The sequence below is a fragment of the Brassica rapa genome, chromosome A01, assembly GCF_000309985.2.
Source record: "Brassica rapa cultivar Chiifu-401-42 chromosome A01, CAAS_Brap_v3.01, whole genome shotgun sequence".
Classification (NCBI taxonomy): Eukaryota; Viridiplantae; Streptophyta; class Magnoliopsida; order Brassicales; family Brassicaceae; genus Brassica; species Brassica rapa.
The window spans coordinates 28,752,325-28,761,650 of NC_024795.2; the positions used below are offsets into that span (position 1 = coordinate 28,752,325).

Below are 9,326 nucleotides of genomic sequence, written 5' to 3' on the forward strand. Positions count from 1 at the left end.
AAAATTAAAATGATGTCCACGTACCACGAAGAGAGTTTAATATACATTAATACAACTGTAGAATGTGTTTAGAAATTTTAAAACAGCACTAAAGATCATATGCTTCAGTATATAGAACATTTACCAAAAAACTTAATATTTTCACAGAGGTTAATGCATAGATTTTGAGAAAAATTCAAAAATATGAAAATACGGTTTTAATGTGTAGTTGCATCCTTCATTAACATATGATGAAGGTCAAAGAGGTTTGGGACCTTTGTTGTCTCCGCTTTTCTAGAGAATAGAGATTTTATAGGTGTTAGTCCACCAATTTAGAGCGTATTATAAAATATAACAAAATTGATTGAGAAAAACTAAAAGATGCCCATGTACCATGAAAGATAGTTTAATATACATTAATACAAATGTAGAATGTGTTTAGAAATTTTAAAACAACACTAAAGATAATAGGCTTCGGTATATAGAGCATTTACCGAAAAATTCAATAATTTCATAGAGGGTGGTTAATACATAGATTTTGAGAAAAATTCAAAAATATAAAAATATTGTTTTAATGTATAGTTTCATCCTTCACTAACATATGATGAAGATCAAAGAGGTTTTGAACTCTTGTTGTCTCCGTTTCTCTAGAAAATAGCAATTTTATACTGGTTAGTCCACCAATTTAGGAAGTATTATGAAGTTTTACTATTTTAATTGACAAAAAATTAAAATGACGCCCGTGTACCATGAAAGATAGTTTAATATACATTAGTACATATGTAGAATATGTCTAGAAATTTAAAACAACACTAAAGATAATAGGCTTTAGTATATTGAGCATTTACCAAATAATTCAATATTTTCATAGGGGGTAGCACATAGATTTTCAGAAAAATTCAAAAATATGAAACTATTGTTTTAATGCATAGTTACATCCTTCACAACTTATGATGAAGGTCAAAGAGGTTTGAAACTTTTGTTGTCTATGTTTCTATAGAAAATGGCGATTATATACTGGTTAGTCCACCAATTTTGAGATTATTATGAAGTTTCACTAAATTAATTGACAAAAAAATTAAAACGATGTCCATGTACCACGAAACAGAGTTTAATATACATTAATACAAATGTAGAATGTGTTTAGAAATTTTAAAACAACACTAAAGATAATAGGCTTCAGTATATAGAACATTTACCAAATAATTCAATATTTTCGTAGGGGTTAGCACATAGATTTTCAGAAAAATTCAAAAATATGAAAATATTGTTTTAATGCATAGTTACATCATTCACTAACTTATGATGAAGGTCAAAGAGGTTTGAAACTTTTGTTGTCTCCGTTTCTCTAGAAAATGGCGATTTTATAATGGTTAGTCCACCAATTTTGAGATTATTATGAAGTTTCACTAAATTAATTGACAAAAAATTAAAATGATGCACGTACCACGAAAGGAGTTTAATATACATTAATACAACTGTAGAATGTGTGTAGAAATTTTAAAACAACACTAAAGATCATAGACTTCAGTATATAGAACATTTGCCGAAAAACTTAATATTTTCATAGAGGTTAATGCATAGATTTTGAGAAAAATTCAAAAATATGAAAATACTGTTTTAATGTATAGTTGCATACTTCATTAACATATGATGAAGGTCAAAGAGGTTTGGGACCTTTGTTGTCTCCGTTTTTCTAGAGAATAGGGATTTTATAGGTGTTAGTCCACCAATTTAGGGAGTATTATAAAGTGTTACTAAATTAATTGAGAAAAAACAAAAAGATGCCCATGTACCATGAAAGATAATTTAATATACATTAATACAAATGTAGAATGTGTTTAGAAATTTTAAAACAACACTAAAGATAATAGGCTTCAGTATATAGATCATTTACCGAAAAATTCAATATTTTCGTAGAGGGTTAGGTTAAATAATAGATTTTGAAAAAAATTCAGAAACATGAAAATAATATTTTAATGCATATTTGCATCTTTCAATAACATATGATGAAGGTCCAAGAGGTTTGGAACCTTTGTTATCTCCGTTTCTCTATAAAATAGCAATTTTATATTGGTTAATCCACCAATTTAGAGAGTATTATGAAGTTTTACTAAATTAATTGACAAAATAATTAAAACGACGCCCATGTACCATGAAGGATAGTTTAATATACATTAGTAAAAATATAGAATGTGTTTAGAAATTTTAAAACAACACTACAGATAATAGGCTTCAGTATATAGAGCAATTACCAAAAACTTCAATATTTTCGTAGGGGTAGAGACATAGATTTTGAAAAAATTTCAAAAATATTAAAATATTGTTTTAATGCATAGTTGCATCATTCACTAACATATGATGAAGGTCAAAGAGGTTTTGAAAATTTTTTTGTCTCCGTTTCTCTAGAAAATAGCAATTTTATTTTCGTTAGTCCACCAATTTAGGGAGTATTATGAAGTTTCACTAAATTAATTGATAAAAAATTAAAACGATGCCCATGTACCGCAAAAGAGAATTTAATATACATTAATACAACTGTAGAATGTGTTTAAAAATTTTAAAACAACACTAAAGATCATAGGCTTCAGTATATAGAATATTTACCAAAACAATTAATATTTTCATAGGGGTTAACGCATAGATTTTGAAAAAAATTCAAAAATATGAAAATACTGTTTTAATGTATAGTTGCATCCTTCATTAACATATGATGAAGGTCAAAGAGGTTTGAGACCTTTGTTGTCTCCGTTTTTCTAGTGAATAGAGATTTTATAGGTGTTAGCCCACCAATTTAGGGAGTATTATAAAGTGTTACTAAATTAATTGAGAAAAAACAAAAAGATGCCCATGTACTATGAAAGATAGTTTAATATACATTAATATACATTAATACAAATGTAGAATTTGTTTAGAAATTTTAAAACAATAATAAAGATCATAGGCTTCAGTATATAGAGCATTTACCAAAAAAATCAATATTTTTGTAGGGATTAACATATAGATTTTGAGAAAAATTCAAAAATACAAAAATATTGTTTTAATGTATAGTTTCATGATTCACTAACATATGATGAAGGTCAAAGAGGTTTTGAACTTTTGTTGTCTCCGTTTCTCTAGAAAATAGTAATTTTATACTAGTTAGTCCACCAATTTAGGGAGTATTATGAAATTTTACTAAATTAATTGACAAAAAATTAAAACGATGCCCATGTACCATGAAAGATAGTTTAATATACATTAGTACAAATGTAGAATGTGTTTAAAAATTTTAAAACAACACTAAAGATAATAGGCTTCAGTATATAGAGCATTTACCAAATAATTCAATATTTTCATACGGTTAGCACATAGATTTTCAGAAAAATTCGAAAATATGAAAATATTGTTTTAATGCGTACTTACATCCTTCACTAACTAATGATGAAGGTCAAAGAGGTTTGAAACTTTTGTTGTCATTGTTTCTATATAAAATGGCGATTTTATACTGGTTAGTCCACCAATTTTGAGATTATTATGAAGTTTCACTAAATTAATTGATAAAAAATTAAAACGATGCCCATGTACCACGAAACAGACTTTAATATACATTAATACAAATGGAGAATGTGTTTAAAAATTTTAAAACAACAATAAAGATCATAGGCTTCAGTATATAGAGCACTTCCCGAAAAATTCAATATTTTCGTAGGGGTTAACACATAGATTTTGAGAAAATTTCAAAAATATGAAAATATTGTTTTAATGTATAGTTTCATCCTTCACTAACATATGATGAAGGTCAAAGAGGTTTTGAACTTTTGTTGTTTTAGTTTCTCTAGAAAATAGCAATTTTATACTGGTTAGTCCACCAATTTAGGGAGTATTATGAAGTTTCAATAAATTAATTTACAAAAAATTAAAACAATGCCCATGTACCACGAAAGTTTAATATACATTAATACAACTGTAGAATGTGTTTATAAATTTTAAAACAACACTAAAGATCATAGGCATCAGTATATAGAATATTTACCGAAAAACTTAATATTTTCATACAGGTTAACGCATAGATTTTGAGAAAAATTCAAAAATATAATAATACTGTTTTAATGTATAGTTGCATCCTTAAATAACTATGATGAATGTCAAAGAGGTTTGAGACCTATGTTGTTTCCGTTTTTCTAGAAAATAGAAAGTTTATAGTGGTTAGTCCACCAAATTAGGGAGTATTATATAGTTTTACTAAATTAAATGAGAAAAAAACTAAAAGATGCCCATGTACCATGAAAGATAGTTTAATATACATTAATACAAATGTAGAATGTGTTTAGAAGTTTTATAACAACACTAAAGATAATAGGCTTCAGTAAATAGAGCATTTACCGAAAAATTCAACATTTTCGTAGGGGTTAAGACATAGATTTTGAGAAAATTAAAAAATATGAAAATATTGTTTAATTGCATAGTAGCATCCTTTATTAACATATGATGAAGGTCAAAGTGGTTTTGAAATTTTTTTGTCTCTGTTTTTCAAGAAAATAGCAATTTTATACTGGTTAGTCCACCAATTTAGGGAGTATTATAAAGTTTCACTAAATTAATTGGCAAAAAAATAAAAAGATGCCCATGTACCACGAAAGAGAGTTTAATATAAATTAATACAACTGTAGAATGTGTTTAGAAATTTTAAAACAACACTAAAGATCATAGGCTTCAGTATAAAGAACATTTACCGAAAAACTTAATATTTTCATAGGGGGTTAACGCATAGATTTTGAGAAAAATTCAAAAATTTAAAAATACTGTTTTAATGCATAGTTGCATCCGTCACTAACATATTATGAAGGTCAAAGAGGTTTGAAACTTTTGTTGTCTCTGTTTTTCTAGAGAATAGCGATTTTATAGTGGTTAGTCCATCAATTTAAGAAATATTATGAAGTTTAACTAAATTAATTGAGAAAAAAATAAAACGATATCCATGTACCATGAAAGATAGTTTAATATACATTAATAAAAATATAGAATGTGTTTAGAAATTTTAAAACAACTCTAAGGATTATAGGCTTCAGTATATAGAACATTTACCGAAAAATTTCATATTTTCGTAGGGGTTAACACATAGATTTTGAGAAAAATTCAAAAATATGAAAATATTGTTTTAATGTATAGTTTCATCCTTTACTAACATATGATGAAGGTCAAAGAGTTTTTGAACTTTTGTTGTCTCCAGTTCTCAAGAAAATAGCAATTTTATACTGGTTAGTCCACCACCAATTTAGGGAGTATTATGAAGTTTTACTAAATTAATTGACAAAAAATTAAAACGTTGCCCATGTACCATGAAAGAGAGTTTAATATATATTAATACAAATGTAGAATGTGTTTAGAAATTTTAAAACAACACTAAAGATAATAGGCTTCAGTATATAGAGCATTTACCAAAAAATTCAACATTTTCGTAGAGGTTAAGACATAGATTTTGAGAAAAATTCAACAATATAAAAATATTGTTTTAATGCATAGTTGCATCCGTCACTAACATATTATGAAGGTCAAAGAGGTTTGAAACTTTTTTTGTCTATGTTTCTCTAGAAAATAGCAATTTTATACTGGTTAGTCCACCAATTTAGGAAATCTTATGAAGTTTCACTAAATTAATTGGCAATAAATTAAAAAGATGTCCATATACCACAAAAGAGATTTTAATATACATTAATACAACTGTAGAATGTGTTTAAAAATTTTAAAACAACACTAAAGGTCATAGGCTTCAGTATATAGAACATTTACCGAAAAACTTAATATTTTCATAGGGGTTATAACACATAGATTTTGAGAAAAAAATCAACAATATAAGAATACTGTTTTAATGCATAGTTGCATCCGTCACTAACATATCATGAAGGTCAAAGAAGTTTGAAACTTTTGTTGTCTCTGTTTTTCTAGAGAATAGCGATTTTATAGTGGTTAATCTACCAATTTAGGGAGTATTATGATGTTTAACTAAATTAATTGAGAAAAAATTAAAACGATACCCATGTACCATGAAAGTTAGTTTAATATATACTAATACAAATATTGAATGTGTTTAGAAATTTTAAAACAACACTAAAGATCATAGGCTTTAGTATATAGAACATTTACCGAAAAATTTCATATTTTCGAAGGGTTAACAAATAGATTTTGAGAAAAATTCAAAAATATAAAAATATTGTTTTAATGTATAGTTTTATCCTTCACTAACATATGATGAAGGTCAAAGAGGTTTTGAACTTTTGTTGTCTCCGGTTCTCTAGAAAATAGCAATTTTATACTGGTTAGTCCACCAATTTAGGGAGTATTATGAAGTTTTATTAAATTAATTGACAAAAAATTAAAACGATACCCATGTACCATGAAAGATAGTTTAATATACATTAATATAAATATAGAATGTGTTTAGAAATTTTAAAACAACACTAAAGATCATAGGCTTCAGTATATAAAACATTTACCGAAAAATTTCATATTTTCGTAGGGGTTAACACATAGATTTTGAGAAAAATTCAAAAATATGAAAATATTGTTCTAATGTATAGTTTAATCCTTCACTAACATATGATGAAGGTCAAACAAGTTTTGAAATTTTGTTGTCTCCGGTTCTCTAGAAAATAGCAATTTTATACTGGTTAGTCCACCAATTTAGGGAGTATTATGAAGTTTTACTAAATTAATTGACAAAAAATTAAAACGTTGCCCATGTACCATGAAAGAGAGTTTAATATACATTAATACAAATGTATAATGTGTTTAGTAATTTTAAAACAACACTAAAGATAATAGGCTTCAGTATACAAAACATTTACCAAAAAATTCAACATTTTCGTAGGGGTTAACACATAGATTTTAAGAAAAATTCAACAATATAAAAATACTGTTTTAATGCATAGTTGCATCCGTCACTAACATATTATGTAGGTCAAAGAGGTTTGAAACTTTTTTTGTCTATGTTTCTCTAGAAAATAGCAGTTTTATACTGGTTAGTCCACCAATTTAGGGAGTATTATGAAGTTTCACTAAATTAATTGGCAAAAAATTAAAAAGATGCCCATGTACCATGAAAGAGAGTTTAATATACGTTAATACAACTGTAGAATGTGTTTAGAAATTTTAAAACAACACTAAAGATCATAGGCTTCAGTATATATAACATTTACCGAAAAACTTAATATTTTCATAGGGGTTAACACATAGATTTTGAAAAAAATTCAACATTATAAAAATACAGTTTTAATGCATAGTTGCATCCGTCACTAACATATTATGAAGGTCAAAGAGGTTGGAAACTTTTGTTGTCTTTGTTTCTCTAGAAAATAGCAATTTTATACTGGTTAGTCCATCAATTTAGGGAGTATTATGAAGTTTCACTAAATTAATTGGCAAAAAATTAAAAAGATGTCCATGTACCATGAAAGAGAGTTTAATATACATTAATAAAACTGTAGAATGTGTTTAAAATTTTAAAACAACACTAAAGATCATAGGCTTTAGTATATAGAACATTTACCGAAAAACTTAATATTTTCATAGGGGTTAACACATAGATTTTGAAAAAAATTCAACAATATAAAAATACTTTTTTAATGCATAGTTGCATCTGTCACTAACATATTATGAAGGTCAAAGAGGTTGGAAACTTTTGTTGTCTTTGTTTTTCTAGAGAATAGCGATTTTATAGTGGTTAGCCCACCAATTTAGGGAGTATTATGATGTTTAACTAAATTAATTGAGAAAAAATTAAAACGTACCTATGTACCATGAAAGATTGTTTAATATACATTAATACAAATATAGAATGTTATTAGAAATTTTAAAACAACACTAAGGATCATAGGCTTCAGTATATATAACATTTACCGAAAATTTTCATATTTTCGTAGGGGTTAACACATAAATTTTGAGAAAAATTCAAAAATATGAAAATATTGTTTTAATGTATAGTTTCATCCTTCACTAACATATGATGAATGTCAAAGAGGTTTTGAACTTTTGTTGTCTCCGGTTCTCTAGAAAATAGCAATTTTATACTGGTTAGTCCACCAACTTAGGGAGTATTATGAAGTTTTACTAAATTAATTGACAAAAAATTAAAACGTTGCCCATGTACCATGAAAAAGAGTTTAATATACATTATTACAAATGTAGAATATGTTTAGAAATTTTTAAACAACACTAAAGATCATAGGCTTCAGTATATAGAATATTTACCGAAAAACTTCATATTTTCATAGGGGTTAACACATAGATTTTGAGAAAAATTGAAAAATATGAAAATATTTTTTTAATGCATAGTTGCATCCTTTAATAACATATTATGAAGGTCAAAGAGGTTTAAAACTATTTTTGTCTATGTTTCTCTAGAAAATAGCAAATTTATACTGGTTAGTCCACCAATTTAGGGAGAATTATGAAATTTTACTAAATTAATTGACAAAAAATTAAAACGATGCCCATGTACCATGAAATAGAGTTTAATATAAATTAATACAAATGTAAAATGTGTTTAGAAATTTAAAACAACACTAAAGATAATAGGCTTCAGTATATAGAGCATTTACCGAAAAATTCAATATTTTCGTAGGGGGGGGTTAACACATAGATTTTAAAAAAAATTCAAAAACATGAAAATATTTTTTTAATGCATAGTTACATCTTTCACTAACATATGATAAAGGTCAAAGAGGTTTGGAACCTTTGTTATCTCCGTTTCTCTAGAAAATAGCAATTTTGTACTGGTTAATCTACCAATTTAGGAAGTATTATGAAGTTTTACCGAAAAGCTCAATATTTTCGTACAAATTAACACACGTGTGAATGTTACCTTTTGAAAAATATATTTAAAGCGCATTATAGCAAACTTTCCGTTTAAAGCAAAGGCTTTAGATGATTACTTTTTTTTTGGTAGGACTTTAGATGATTACTTGCACCAACACTAACCGCTTCTTTCCTTTTATAGGTTTCTAGATGATTGAATTTAAACAAAATGTTGCCATCATTTTCCCCATGACCTTCTTTCTTTTCCTTTCTATCTTTTTTTTTCGTTTCATGTACGTGTATGTATGTTTTAGTTATCGATAAATAATGTAACATACTAACTAACATGTCGACTATATATTATATAGAATATGATCATAACTTTTTTTAACTCTTAAGATACGAATCATATCAATTATAATGCACAACGAGTGTTCGAACAAGGATTTTGTGACAAATATTTTACAACAAGTAACTTGCCTTCGTAACCGGTGAGGACAGTCTGGGTGAGGAACATGACTTTTCCACTAATTGGTTTTGAATTTTTCAGTCGAGGTGCCAACAAAAGAAAA

The 9,326-nt window shown here is 26.8% G+C and overlaps 2 long non-coding RNA genes across 2 annotated transcripts; one reads left to right on the forward strand and one right to left on the reverse strand.

Moving 5' to 3' along the window:
* The first annotated feature begins 2,531 nt into the window (after positions 1-2,531).
* Positions 2,532-3,691, forward strand: LOC117134123. The gene is made up of 2 exons (XR_004458280.1): positions 2,532-2,707; positions 3,068-3,691. It is a non-coding gene; the product is annotated as an uncharacterized LOC117134123 (long non-coding RNA).
* LOC117134124 lies at positions 2,631-3,276 on the reverse strand. Its single transcript, XR_004458281.1, has 2 exons — positions 3,077-3,276; positions 2,631-2,716 (listed from the first exon to the last, which is right to left on the reverse strand). It is a non-coding gene; the product is annotated as an uncharacterized LOC117134124 (long non-coding RNA).
* Positions 3,692-9,326: the final 5,635 nt, after the last annotated feature.